The sequence below is a fragment of the Phyllobates terribilis genome, unplaced genomic scaffold, assembly GCF_046119375.1.
Source record: "Phyllobates terribilis strain yellow unplaced genomic scaffold, ASM4611937v1 Scaffold_108__1_contigs__length_5656254, whole genome shotgun sequence".
Classification (NCBI taxonomy): Eukaryota; Metazoa; Chordata; class Amphibia; order Anura; family Dendrobatidae; genus Phyllobates; species Phyllobates terribilis.
The window spans coordinates 3,387,498-3,401,477 of record NW_027362868.1 but is presented as its reverse complement, the minus strand read 5'-3'; the positions used below and the strand labels follow the sequence as shown (position 1 = coordinate 3,401,477).

General features: G+C 45.2%; 11 non-coding genes across 11 annotated transcripts; all 11 read right to left on the bottom strand.

The window, feature by feature from the left end:
* Positions 1 to 170: 170 nt before the first annotated feature.
* On the bottom strand, positions 171 to 361 carry LOC141200143 (U2 spliceosomal RNA). Its single transcript, XR_012271872.1, has one exon. It is a non-coding gene; the product is annotated as a U2 spliceosomal RNA (small nuclear RNA).
* A 1,115-nt stretch (positions 362 to 1,476) lies between these two features.
* On the bottom strand, positions 1,477 to 1,667 carry LOC141200142 (U2 spliceosomal RNA). Its single transcript, XR_012271871.1, has one exon. It is a non-coding gene; the product is annotated as a U2 spliceosomal RNA (small nuclear RNA).
* A 1,115-nt stretch (positions 1,668 to 2,782) lies between these two features.
* Positions 2,783 to 2,973, bottom strand: LOC141200141 (U2 spliceosomal RNA). The gene has a single exon (XR_012271870.1). It is a non-coding gene; the product is annotated as a U2 spliceosomal RNA (small nuclear RNA).
* A 1,112-nt stretch (positions 2,974 to 4,085) lies between these two features.
* On the bottom strand, positions 4,086 to 4,276 carry LOC141200140 (U2 spliceosomal RNA). Its single transcript, XR_012271869.1, has one exon. It is a non-coding gene; the product is annotated as a U2 spliceosomal RNA (small nuclear RNA).
* A 1,115-nt stretch (positions 4,277 to 5,391) lies between these two features.
* Positions 5,392 to 5,582, bottom strand: LOC141200138 (U2 spliceosomal RNA). Its single transcript, XR_012271868.1, has one exon. It is a non-coding gene; the product is annotated as a U2 spliceosomal RNA (small nuclear RNA).
* Positions 5,583 to 6,697: 1,115 nt separating this feature from the next.
* LOC141200137 (U2 spliceosomal RNA) lies at positions 6,698 to 6,888 on the bottom strand. Its single transcript, XR_012271867.1, has one exon. It is a non-coding gene; the product is annotated as a U2 spliceosomal RNA (small nuclear RNA).
* Positions 6,889 to 8,003: 1,115 nt separating this feature from the next.
* Positions 8,004 to 8,194, bottom strand: LOC141201120 (U2 spliceosomal RNA). The gene has a single exon (XR_012272692.1). It is a non-coding gene; the product is annotated as a U2 spliceosomal RNA (small nuclear RNA).
* Positions 8,195 to 9,309: 1,115 nt separating this feature from the next.
* Positions 9,310 to 9,500, bottom strand: LOC141200136 (U2 spliceosomal RNA). The gene has a single exon (XR_012271866.1). It is a non-coding gene; the product is annotated as a U2 spliceosomal RNA (small nuclear RNA).
* A 1,115-nt stretch (positions 9,501 to 10,615) lies between these two features.
* On the bottom strand, positions 10,616 to 10,806 carry LOC141200135 (U2 spliceosomal RNA). Its single transcript, XR_012271865.1, has one exon. It is a non-coding gene; the product is annotated as a U2 spliceosomal RNA (small nuclear RNA).
* A 1,115-nt stretch (positions 10,807 to 11,921) lies between these two features.
* LOC141200134 (U2 spliceosomal RNA) lies at positions 11,922 to 12,112 on the bottom strand. The gene has a single exon (XR_012271864.1). It is a non-coding gene; the product is annotated as a U2 spliceosomal RNA (small nuclear RNA).
* A 1,115-nt stretch (positions 12,113 to 13,227) lies between these two features.
* On the bottom strand, positions 13,228 to 13,411 carry LOC141200839 (U2 spliceosomal RNA). The gene has a single exon (XR_012272545.1). It is a non-coding gene; the product is annotated as a U2 spliceosomal RNA (small nuclear RNA).
* Positions 13,412 to 13,980: the final 569 nt, after the last annotated feature.

The following is a 13,980-nucleotide window of genomic DNA, read 5'->3' as shown; positions in this document are numbered from 1 at the left end:
AGTTGAACCAAAATGAGCTTGTAATCTGGCTTCTGCAACTTTGAACATGAAAAATCCAATGAGGAGAAGAAAAGCAGAGCCAAAGAGTCCATCCCAAAATCCGACAAACAAGCAAAATGAACAAAAAACATTGAATTCAATTCTTTCTGATTTTAGAAACTGCATTAAAGAAGGGGTGCACCGGTCCTGGAGATACTGCAATACCAGGTCAATGCGTGGAGTGGACAGAGCAAGCTCTTTTTCCATCTCCCTGTTCTAAAAATCCATTTAATATATGGTCCCCAGATAGGGGACGTATCAGATATTAAACTGATAAGAACAGATACTACACTTGATCTTAGCCAAAAGGCCGAGAAGCGATAACCAGAATTGGTTTCAAACTACGGAGCCACCCAAGGATCCTAAAAAGTCCATTTGTGGAGATGAGCTCCTGGACTCCCGTTAAGAAGACATGTTGTCAACCTCTAGATCCCTTACATGCCTGCACTTTTCGGCTTGCTGCTGCTGCAATCCACGCGTTTTAGATCTGCATAACTCCACCTCTTTAAACACAGCACCTTCACCCCCTGCTGTTCCCACCCGCCTCAACACCGTTGGAAGGGAGGAGAACCAATTAAGGCGGGGGGTGGGGTGGAACGAGCAGCTGTCTACCCTTAGCAGGAGGGCTCCTGATTACATACCTCTCCTGCTGCTGCTGCTGCTGGCTGTCCAGCAGCAGACTGAAGGTGGCTGCTGCTGTGCACAGGTATATAAAGGCTCAGAGCCTATTATGACACGCGCAGCCAGCGTTCCATTGCCACATTCCATCTACTGCAGGCAGGATACCTGGCTGGCTGAATGTCGCTGAGAAGCTCACAGAGACCGCCATAAGCAACAGTTTAACAGAATGCCACAGACTAATCAACCAAACTTTTTGGGTTGGGTTCTCTTTTATAGTCTGCAGGCATTAAATGAAAGAAGTCAGTGTTCCAGCAGAAGGAGACAACGTTTCAGAAAAGGCATTGTAGCAAACCAAAAAAGAAATTTTAAGCGCAGCAGAGTAACCAGCGCACATACCTGTTAGCTCAGGTGAGTTTAAAAGGCTGCTGTTGATAACAAGGGCATTTGCTAAATAGATGGTGTGTGTGCAACAATATACTGAAAGGTCAATTATATTGTGCAGCTTATCTCACCACCTGTAGTTATTTAGGTGAAAGCTCCAAAATGCTTGCCTAATATGTCTGTTTATCCAAAAGGAAGTAAAAAGGGAGAGCTAGAAAGATAGCATTGCATCACATTACATGGCAATGCAATGCACAGTTGCTGAAGTTGAACCAAAATGAGCTTGTAATCTGGCTTCTGCAACTTTGAACATGAAAAATCCAATGAGGAGAAGAAAAGCAGAGCCAAAGAGTCCATCCCAAAATCCGACAAACAAGCAAAATGAACAAAAAACATTGAATTCAATTCTTTCTGATTTTAGAAACTGCATTAAAGAAGGGGTGCACCGGTCCTGGAGATACTGCAATACCAGGTCAATGCGTGGAGTGGACAGAGCAAGCTCTTTTTCCATCTCCCTGTTCTAAAAATCCATTTAATATATGGTCCCCAGATAGGGGACGTATCAGATATTAAACTGATAAGAACAGATACTACACTTGATCTTAGCCAAAAGGCCGAGAAGCGATAACCAGAATTGGTTTCAAACTACGGAGCCACCCAAGGATCCTAAAAAGTCCATTTGTGGAGATGAGCTCCTGGACTCCCGTTAAGAAGACATGTTGTCAACCTCTAGATCCCTTACATGCCTGCACTTTTCGGCTTGCTGCTGCTGCAATCCACGCGTTTTAGATCTGCATAACTCCACCTCTTTAAACACAGCACCTTCACCCCCTGCTGTTCCCACCCGCCTCAACACCGTTGGAAGGGAGGAGAACCAATTAAGGCGGGGGGTGGGGTGGAACGAGCAGCTGTCTACCCTTAGCAGGAGGGCTCCTGATTACATAGCTCTCCTGCTGCTGCTGCTGCTGGCTGTCCAGCAGCAGACTGAAGGTGGCTGCTGCTGTGCACAGGTATATAAAGGCTCAGAGCCTATTATGACACGCGCAGCCAGCGTTCCATTGCCACATTCCATCTACTGCAGGCAGGATACCTGGCTGGCTGAATGTCGCTGAGAAGCTCACAGAGACCGCCATAAGCAACAGTTTAACAGAATGCCACAGACTAATCAACCAAACTTTTTGGGTTGGGTTCTCTTTTATAGTCTGCAGGCATTAAATGAAAGAAGTCAGTGTTCCAGCAGAAGGAGACAACGTTTCAGAAAAGGCATTGTAGCAAACCAAAAAAGAAATTTTAAGCGCAGCAGAGTAACCAGCGCACATACCTGTTAGCTCAGGTGAGTTTAAAAGGCTGCTGTTGATAACAAGGGCATTTGCTAAATAGATGGTGTGTGTGCAACAATATACTGAAAGGTCAATTATATTGTGCAGCTTATCTCACCACCTGTAGTTATTTAGGTGAAAGCTCCAAAATGCTTGCCTAATATGTCTGTTTATCCAAAAGGAAGTAAAAAGGGAGAGCTAGAAAGATAGCATTGCATCACATTACATGGCAATGCAATGCACAGTTGCTGAAGTTGAACCAAAATGAGCTTGTAATCTGGCTTCTGCAACTTTGAACATGAAAAATCCAATGAGGAGAAGAAAAGCAGAGCCAAAGAGTCCATCCCAAAATCCGACAAACAAGCAAAATGAACAAAAAACATTGAATTCAATTCTTTCTGATTTTAGAAACTGCATTAAAGAAGGGGTGCACCGGTCCTGGAGATACTGCAATACCAGGTCAATGCGTGGAGTGGACAGAGCAAGCTCTTTTTCCATCTCCCTGTTCTAAAAATCCATTTAATATATGGTCCCCAGATAGGGGACGTATCAGATATTAAACTGATAAGAACAGATACTACACTTGATCTTAGCCAAAAGGCCGAGAAGCGATAACCAGAATTGGTTTCAAACTACGGAGCCACCCAAGGATCCTAAAAAGTCCATTTGTGGAGATGAGCTCCTGGACTCCCGTTAAGAAGACATGTTGTCAACCTCTAGATCCCTTACATGCCTGCACTTTTCGGCTTGCTGCTGCTGCAATCCACGCGTTTTAGATCTGCATAACTCCACCTCTTTAAACACAGCACCTTCACCCCCTGCTGTTCCCACCCGCCTCAACACCGTTGGAAGGGAGGAGAACCAATTAAGGCGGGGGGTGGGGTGGAACGAGCAGCTGTCTACCCTTAGCAGGAGGGCTCCTGATTACATACCTCTCCTGCTGCTGCTGCTGGCTGTCCAGCAGCAGACTGAAGGTGGCTGCTGCTGTGCACAGGTATATAAAGGCTCAGAGCCTATTATGACACGCGCAGCCAGCGTTCCATTGCCACATTCCATCTACTGCAGGCAGGATACCTGGCTGGCTGAATGTCGCTGAGAAGCTCACAGAGACCGCCATAAGCAACAGTTTAACAGAATGCCACAGACTAATCAACCAAACTTTTTGGGTTGGGTTCTCTTTTATAGTCTGCAGGCATTAAATGAAAGAAGTCAGTGTTCCAGCAGAAGGAGACAACGTTTCAGAAAAGGCATTGTAGCAAACCAAAAAAGAAATTTTAAGCGCAGCAGAGTAACCAGCGCACATACCTGTTAGCTCAGGTGAGTTTAAAAGGCTGCTGTTGATAACAAGGGCATTTGCTAAATAGATGGTGTGTGTGCAACAATATACTGAAAGGTCAATTATATTGTGCAGCTTATCTCACCACCTGTAGTTATTTAGGTGAAAGCTCCAAAATGCTTGCCTAATATGTCTGTTTATCCAAAAGGAAGTAAAAAGGGAGAGCTAGAAAGATAGCATTGCATCACATTACATGGCAATGCAATGCACAGTTGCTGAAGTTGAACCAAAATGAGCTTGTAATCTGGCTTCTGCAACTTTGAACATGAAAAATCCAATGAGGAGAAGAAAAGCAGAGCCAAAGAGTCCATCCCAAAATCCGACAAACAAGCAAAATGAACAAAAAACATTGAATTCAATTCTTTCTGATTTTAGAAACTGCATTAAAGAAGGGGTGCACCGGTCCTGGAGATACTGCAATACCAGGTCAATGCGTGGAGTGGACAGAGCAAGCTCTTTTTCCATCTCCCTGTTCTAAAAATCCATTTAATATATGGTCCCCAGATAGGGGACGTATCAGATATTAAACTGATAAGAACAGATACTACACTTGATCTTAGCCAAAAGGCCGAGAAGCGATAACCAGAATTGGTTTCAAACTACGGAGCCACCCAAGGATCCTAAAAAGTCCATTTGTGGAGATGAGCTCCTGGACTCCCGTTAAGAAGACATGTTGTCAACCTCTAGATCCCTTACATGCCTGCACTTTTCGGCTTGCTGCTGCTGCAATCCACGCGTTTTAGATCTGCATAACTCCACCTCTTTAAACACAGCACCTTCACCCCCTGCTGTTCCCACCCGCCTCAACACCGTTGGAAGGGAGGAGAACCAATTAAGGCGGGGGGTGGGGTGGAACGAGCAGCTGTCTACCCTTAGCAGGAGGGCTCCTGATTACATACCTCTCCTGCTGCTGCTGCTGCTGGCTGTCCAGCAGCAGACTGAAGGTGGCTGCTGCTGTGCACAGGTATATAAAGGCTCAGAGCCTATTATGACACGCGCAGCCAGCGTTCCATTGCCACATTCCATCTACTGCAGGCAGGATACCTGGCTGGCTGAATGTCGCTGAGAAGCTCACAGAGACCGCCATAAGCAACAGTTTAACAGAATGCCACAGACTAATCAACCAAACTTTTTGGGTTGGGTTCTCTTTTATAGTCTGCAGGCATTAGATGAAAGAAGTCAGTGTTCCAGCAGAAGGAGACAACGTTTCAGAAAAGGCATTGTAGCAAACCAAAAAAGAAATTTTAAGCGCAGCAGAGTAACCAGCGCACATACCTGTTAGCTCAGGTGAGTTTAAAAGGCTGCTGTTGATAACAAGGGCATTTGCTAAATAGATGGTGTGTGTGCAACAATATACTGAAAGGTCAATTATATTGTGCAGCTTATCTCACCACCTGTAGTTATTTAGGTGAAAGCTCCAAAATGCTTGCCTAATATGTCTGTTTATCCAAAAGGAAGTAAAAAGGGAGAGCTAGAAAGATAGCATTGCATCACATTACATGGCAATGCAATGCACAGTTGCTGAAGTTGAACCAAAATGAGCTTGTAATCTGGCTTCTGCAACTTTGAACATGAAAAATCCAATGAGGAGAAGAAAAGCAGAGCCAAAGAGTCCATCCCAAAATCCGACAAACAAGCAAAATGAACAAAAAACATTGAATTCAATTCTTTCTGATTTTAGAAACTGCATTAAAGAAGGGGTGCACCGGTCCTGGAGATACTGCAATACCAGGTCAATGCGTGGAGTGGACAGAGCAAGCTCTTTTTCCATCTCCCTGTTCTAAAAATCCATTTAATATATGGTCCCCAGATAGGGGACGTATCAGATATTAAACTGATAAGAACAGATACTACACTTGATCTTAGCCAAAAGGCCGAGAAGCGATAACCAGAATTGGTTTCAAACTACGGAGCCACCCAAGGATCCTAAAAAGTCCATTTGTGGAGATGAGCTCCTGGACTCCCGTTAAGAAGACATGTTGTCAACCTCTAGATCCCTTACATGCCTGCACTTTTCGGCTTGCTGCTGCTGCAATCCACGCGTTTTAGATCTGCATAACTCCACCTCTTTAAACACAGCACCTTCACCCCCTGCTGTTCCCACCCGCCTCAACACCGTTGGAAGGGAGGAGAACCAATTAAGGCGGGGGGTGGGGTGGAACGAGCAGCTGTCTACCCTTAGCAGGAGGGCTCCTGATTACATACCTCTCCTGCTGCTGCTGCTGCTGGCTGTCCAGCAGCAGACTGAAGGTGGCTGCTGCTGTGCACAGGTATATAAAGGCTCAGAGCCTATTATGACACGCGCAGCCAGCGTTCCATTGCCACATTCCATCTACTGCAGGCAGGATACCTGGCTGGCTGAATGTCGCTGAGAAGCTCACAGAGACCGCCATAAGCAACAGTTTAACAGAATGCCACAGACTAATCAACCAAACTTTTTGGGTTGGGTTCTCTTTTATAGTCTGCAGGCATTAAATGAAAGAAGTCAGTGTTCCAGCAGAAGGAGACAACGTTTCAGAAAAGGCATTGTAGCAAACCAAAAAAGAAATTTTAAGCGCAGCAGAGTAACCAGCGCACATACCTGTTAGCTCAGGTGAGTTTAAAAGGCTGCTGTTGATAACAAGGGCATTTGCTAAATAGATGGTGTGTGTGCAACAATATACTGAAAGGTCAATTATATTGTGCAGCTTATCTCACCACCTGTAGTTATTTAGGTGAAAGCTCCAAAATGCTTGCCTAATATGTCTGTTTATCCAAAAGGAAGTAAAAAGGGAGAGCTAGAAAGATAGCATTGCATCACATTACATGGCAATGCAATGCACAGTTGCTGAAGTTGAACCAAAATGAGCTTGTAATCTGGCTTCTGCAACTTTGAACATGAAAAATCCAATGAGGAGAAGAAAAGCAGAGCCAAAGAGTCCATCCCAAAATCCGACAAACAAGCAAAATGAACAAAAAACATTGAATTCAATTCTTTCTGATTTTAGAAACTGCATTAAAGAAGGGGTGCACCGGTCCTGGAGATACTGCAATACCAGGTCAATGCGTGGAGTGGACAGAGCAAGCTCTTTTTCCATCTCCCTGTTCTAAAAATCCATTTAATATATGGTCCCCAGATAGGGGACGTATCAGATATTAAACTGATAAGAACAGATACTACACTTGATCTTAGCCAAAAGGCCGAGAAGCGATAACCAGAATTGGTTTCAAACTACGGAGCCACCCAAGGATCCTAAAAAGTCCATTTGTGGAGATGAGCTCCTGGACTCCCGTTAAGAAGACAAGTTGTCAACCTCTAGATCCCTTACATGCCTGCACTTTTCGGCTTGCTGCTGCTGCAATCCACGCGTTTTAGATCTGCATAACTCCACCTCTTTAAACACAGCACCTTCACCCCCTGCTGTTCCCACCCGCCTCAACACCGTTGGAAGGGAGGAGAACCAATTAAGGCGGGGGGTGGGGTGGAACGAGCAGCTGTCTACCCTTAGCAGGAGGGCTCCTGATTACATACCTCTCCTGCTGCTGCTGCTGCTGGCTGTCCAGCAGCAGACTGAAGGTGGCTGCTGCTGTGCACAGGTATATAAAGGCTCAGAGCCTATTATGACACGTGCAGCCAGCGTTCCATTGCCACATTCCATCTACTGCAGGCAGGATACCTGGCTGGCTGAATGTCGCTGAGAAGCTCACAGAGACCGCCATAAGCAACAGTTTAACAGAATGCCACAGACTAATCAACCAAACTTTTTGGGTTGGGTTCTCTTTTATAGTCTGCAGGCATTAAATGAAAGAAGTCAGTGTTCCAGCAGAAGGAGACAACGTTTCAGAAAAGGCATTGTAGCAAACCAAAAAAGAAATTTTAAGCGCAGCAGAGTAACCAGCGCACATACCTGTTAGCTCAGGTGAGTTTAAAAGGCTGCTGTTGATAACAAGGGCATTTGCTAAATAGATGGTGTGTGTGCAACAATATACTGAAAGGTCAATTATATTGTGCAGCTTATCTCACCACCTGTAGTTATTTAGGTGAAAGCTCCAAAATGCTTGCCTAATATGTCTGTTTATCCAAAAGGAAGTAAAAAGGGAGAGCTAGAAAGATAGCATTGCATCACATTACATGGCAATGCAATGCACAGTTGCTGAAGTTGAACCAAAATGAGCTTGTAATCTGGCTTCTGCAACTTTGAACATGAAAAATCCAATGAGGAGAAGAAAAGCAGAGCCAAAGAGTCCATCCCAAAATCCGACAAACAAGCAAAATGAACAAAAAACATTGAATTCAATTCTTTCTGATTTTAGAAACTGCATTAAAGAAGGGGTGCACCGGTCCTGGAGGTACTGCAATACCAGGTCAATGCGTGGAGTGGACAGAGCAAGCTCTTTTTCCATCTCCCTGTTCTAAAAATCCATTTAATATATGGTCCCCAGATAGGGGACGTATCAGATATTAAACTGATAAGAACAGATACTACACTTGATCTTAGCCAAAAGGCCGAGAAGCGATAACCAGAATTGGTTTCAAACTACGGAGCCACCCAAGGATCCTAAAAAGTCCATTTGTGGAGATGAGCTCCTGGACTCCCGTTAAGAAGACATGTTGTCAACCTCTAGATCCCTTACATGCCTGCACTTTTCGGCTTGCTGCTGCTGCAATCCACGCGTTTTAGATCTGCATAACTCCACCTCTTTAAACACAGCACCTTCACCCCCTGCTGTTCCCACCCGCCTCAACACCGTTGGAAGGGAGGAGAACCAATTAAGGCGGGGGGTGGGGTGGAACGAGCAGCTGTCTACCCTTAGCAGGAGGGCTCCTGATTACATACCTCTCCTGCTGCTGCTGCTGCTGGCTGTCCAGCAGCAGACTGAAGGTGGCTGCTGCTGTGCACAGGTATATAAAGGCTCAGAGCCTATTATGACACGCGCAGCCAGCGTTCCATTGCCACATTCCATCTACTGCAGGCAGGATACCTGGCTGGCTGAATGTCGCTGAGAAGCTCACAGAGACCGCCATAAGCAACAGTTTAACAGAATGCCACAGACTAATCAACCAAACTTTTTGGGTTGGGTTCTCTTTTATAGTCTGCAGGCATTAAATGAAAGAAGTCAGTGTTCCAGCAGAAGGAGACAACGTTTCAGAAAAGGCATTGTAGCAAACCAAAAAAGAAATTTTAAGCGCAGCAGAGTAACCAGCGCACATACCTGTTAGCTCAGGTGAGTTTAAAAGGCTGCTGTTGATAACAAGGGCATTTGCTAAATAGATGGTGTGTGTGCAACAATATACTGAAAGGTCAATTATATTGTGCAGCTTATCTCACCACCTGTAGTTATTTAGGTGAAAGCTCCAAAATGCTTGCCTAATATGTCTGTTTATCCAAAAGGAAGTAAAAAGGGAGAGCTAGAAAGATAGCATTGCATCACATTACATGGCAATGCAATGCACAGTTGCTGAAGTTGAACCAAAATGAGCTTGTAATCTGGCTTCTGCAACTTTGAACATGAAAAATCCAATGAGGAGAAGAAAAGCAGAGCCAAAGAGTCCATCCCAAAATCCGACAAACAAGCAAAATGAACAAAAAACATTGAATTCAATTCTTTCTGATTTTAGAAACTGCATTAAAGAAGGGGTGCACCGGTCCTGGAGATACTGCAATACCAGGTCAATGCGTGGAGTGGACAGAGCAAGCTCTTTTTCCATCTCCCTGTTCTAAAAATCCATTTAATATATGGTCCCCAGATAGGGGACGTATCAGATATTAAACTGATAAGAACAGATACTACACTTGATCTTAGCCAAAAGGCCGAGAAGCGATAACCAGAATTGGTTTCAAACTACGGAGCCACCCAAGGATCCTAAAAAGTCCATTTGTGGAGATGAGCTCCTGGACTCCCGTTAAGAAGACATGTTGTCAACCTCTAGATCCCTTACATGCCTGCACTTTTCGGCTTGCTGCTGCTGCAATCCACGCGTTTTAGATCTGCATAACTCCACCTCTTTAAACACAGCACCTTCACCCCCTGCTGTTCCCACCCGCCTCAACACCGTTGGAAGGGAGGAGAACCAATTAAGGCGGGGGGTGGGGTGGAACGAGCAGCTGTCTACCCTTAGCAGGAGGGCTCCTGATTACATACCTCTCCTGCTGCTGCTGCTGCTGGCTGTCCAGCAGCAGACTGAAGGTGGCTGCTGCTGTGCACAGGTATATAAAGGCTCAGAGCCTATTATGACACGCGCAGCCAGCGTTCCATTGCCACATTCCATCTACTGCAGGCAGGATACCTGGCTGGCTGAATGTCGCTGAGAAGCTCACAGAGACCGCCATAAGCAACAGTTTAACAGAATGCCACAGACTAATCAACCAAACTTTTTGGGTTGGGTTCTCTTTTATAGTCTGCAGGCATTAAATGAAAGAAGTCAGTGTTCCAGCAGAAGGAGACAACGTTTCAGAAAAGGCATTGTAGCAAACCAAAAAAGAAATTTTAAGCGCAGCAGAGTAACCAGCGCACATACCTGTTAGCTCAGGTGAGTTTAAAAGGCTGCTGTTGATAACAAGGGCATTTGCTAAATAGATGGTGTGTGTGCAACAATATACTGAAAGGTCAATTATATTGTGCAGCTTATCTCACCACCTGTAGTTATTTAGGTGAAAGCTCCAAAATGCTTGCCTAATATGTCTGTTTATCCAAAAGGAAGTAAAAAGGGAGAGCTAGAAAGATAGCATTGCATCACATTACATGGCAATGCAATGCACAGTTGCTGAAGTTGAACCAAAATGAGCTTGTAATCTGGCTTCTGCAACTTTGAACATGAAAAATCCAATGAGGAGAAGAAAAGCAGAGCCAAAGAGTCCATCCCAAAATCCGACAAACAAGCAAAATGAACAAAAAACATTGAATTCAATTCTTTCTGATTTTAGAAACTGCATTAAAGAAGGGGTGCACCGGTCCTGGAGATACTGCAATACCAGGTCAATGCGTGGAGTGGACAGAGCAAGCTCTTTTTCCATCTCCCTGTTCTAAAAATCCATTTAATATATGGTCCCCAGATAGGGGACGTATCAGATATTAAACTGATAAGAACAGATACTACACTTGATCTTAGCCAAAAGGCCGAGAAGCGATAACCAGAATTGGTTTCAAACTACGGAGCCACCCAAGGATCCTAAAAAGTCCATTTGTGGAGATGAGCTCCTGGACTCCCGTTAAGAAGACATGTTGTCAACCTCTAGATCCCTTACATGCCTGCACTTTTCGGCTTGCTGCTGCTGCAATCCACGCGTTTTAGATCTGCATAACTCCACCTCTTTAAACACAGCACCTTCACCCCCTGCTGTTCCCACCCGCCTCAACACCGTTGGAAGGGAGGAGAACCAATTAAGGCGGGGGGTGGGGTGGAACGAGCAGCTGTCTACCCTTAGCAGGAGGGCTCCTGATTACATACCTCTCCTGCTGCTGCTGCTGCTGGCTGTCCAGCAGCAGACTGAAGGTGGCTGCTGCTGTGCACAGGTATATAAAGGCTCAGAGCCTATTATGACACGCGCAGCCAGCGTTCCATTGCCACATTCCATCTACTGCAGGCAGGATACCTGGCTGGCTGAATGTCGCTGAGAAGCTCACAGAGACCGCCATAAGCAACAGTTTAACAGAATGCCACAGACTAATCAACCAAACTTTTTGGGTTGGGTTCTCTTTTATAGTCTGCAGGCATTAAATGAAAGAAGTCAGTGTTCCAGCAGAAGGAGACAACGTTTCAGAAAAGGCATTGTAGCAAACCAAAAAAGAAATTTTAAGCGCAGCAGAGTAACCAGCGCACATACCTGTTAGCTCAGGTGAGTTTAAAAGGCTGCTGTTGATAACAAGGGCATTTGCTAAATAGATGGTGTGTGTGCAACAATATACTGAAAGGTCAATTATATTGTGCAGCTTATCTCACCACCTGTAGTTATTTAGGTGAAAGCTCCAAAATGCTTGCCTAATATGTCTGTTTATCCAAAAGGAAGTAAAAAGGGAGAGCTAGAAAGATAGCATTGCATCACATTACATGGCAATGCAATGCACAGTTGCTGAAGTTGAACCAAAATGAGCTTGTAATCTGGCTTCTGCAACTTTGAACATGAAAAATCCAATGAGGAGAAGAAAAGCAGAGCCAAAGAGTCCATCCCAAAATCCGACAAACAAGCAAAATGAACAAAAAACATTGAATTCAATTCTTTCTGATTTTAGAAACTGCATTAAAGAAGGGGTGCACCGGTCCTGGAGATACTGCAATACCAGGTCAATGCGTGGAGTGGACAGAGCAAGCTCTTTTTCCATCTCCCTGTTCTAAAAATCCATTTAATATATGGTCCCCAGATAGGGGACGTATCAGATATTAAACTGATAAGAACAGATACTACACTTGATCTTAGCCAAAAGGCCGAGAAGCGATAACCAGAATTGGTTTCAAACTACGGAGCCACCCAAGGATCCTAAAAAGTCCATTTGTGGAGATGAGCTCCTGGACTCCCGTTAAGAAGACATGTTGTCAACCTCTAGATCCCTTACATGCCTGCACTTTTCGGCTTGCTGCTGCTGCAATCCACGCGTTTTAGATCTGCATAACTCCACCTCTTTAAACACAGCACCTTCACCCCCTGCTGTTCCCACCCGCCTCAACACCGTTGGAAGGGAGGAGAACCAATTAAGGCGGGGGGTGGGGTGGAACGAGCAGCTGTCTACCCTTAGCAGGAGGGCTCCTGATTACATACCTCTCCTGCTGCTGCTGCTGCTGGCTGTCCAGCAGCAGACTGAAGGTGGCTGCTGCTGTGCACAGGTATATAAAGGCTCAGAGCCTATTATGACACGCGCAGCCAGCGTTCCATTGCCACATTCCATCTACTGCAGGCAGGATACCTGGCTGGCTGAATGTCGCTGAGAAGCTCACAGAGACCGCCATAAGCAACAGTTTAACAGAATGCCACAGACTAATCAACCAAACTTTTTGGGTTGGGTTCTCTTTTATAGTCTGCAGGCATTAAATGAAAGAAGTCAGTGTTCCAGCAGAAGGAGACAATGTTTCAGAAAAGGCATTGTAGCAAACCAAAAAAGAAATTTTAAGCGCAGCAGAGTAACCAGCGCACATACCTGTTAGCTCAGGTGAGTTTAAAAGGCTGCTGTTGATAACAAGGGCATTTGCTAAATAGATGGTGTGTGTGCAACAATATACTGAAAGGTCAATTATATTGTGCAGCTTATCTCACCACCTGTAGTTATTTAGGTGAAAGCTCCAAAATGCTTGCCTAATATGTCTGTTTATCCAAAAGGAAGTAAAAAGGGAGAGCTAGAAAGATAGCATTGCATCACATTACATGGCAATGCAATGCACAGTTGCTGAAGTTGAACCAAAATGAGCTTGTAATCTGGCTTCTGCAACTTTGAACATGAAAAATCCAATGAGGAGAAGAAAAGCAGAGCCAAAGAGTCCATCCCAAAATCCGACAAACAAGCAAAATGAACAAAAAACATTGAATTCAATTCTTTCTGATTTTAGAAACTGCATTAAAGAAGGGGTGCACCGGTCCTGGAGATACTGCAATACCAGGTCAATGCGTGGAGTGGACAGAGCAAGCTCTTTTTCCATCTCCCTGTTCTAAAAATCCATTTAATATATGGTCCCCAGATAGGGGACGTATCAGATATTAAACTGATAAGAACAGATTTTTTTTTTTAATCGAAAGCCCGAATTCGTGTACAAAACCCGAGTGCGCTTAAAAAAGTGACAAGTGCCACAAAAAAAGTGCACTAGGATGCTGGTCTTCTTGAAACCCTCTCCAAAAGGAGAAGGGTCCCCCAAACCATTCCCCGTCCCTCCGAGCCAAAAGGCCACAGCGAGGAACAGGGACAAAAAGCCACCTCCAGCCGAAGCCAGAGGCGACCCAATCTTACCCCCAGCACCTGCCCGAGTTCTCACCCGAGCAAGGCACTGGGAGCCAAAGACTGTGCTCCCCTCCCGGAAGAGGGGAGCCAACAACGCTCTCCTCCCGAAAGAGGAGAGCCAGGGGGGTTCAGGGGGGAGCGGAACCTGATGGCCACACACTCCCCCCCTAGACCTGCCAAGAGAGGAACCCGTAAGGGAACCGCATCCCGACAAAATCCTAGTAGGACGTGACACACGTGAATAAGTGGACACACAGTGACAAAGAAATTAAATAAATAGTGAAGGTTTCACAGTATAATACTGCCCGGACCTTCGACCGGGAATTGAAAAATTCCCCATCCTAAGGCCAGAAGGCCCGGAATAAGGGTGTGTGCGAAGAA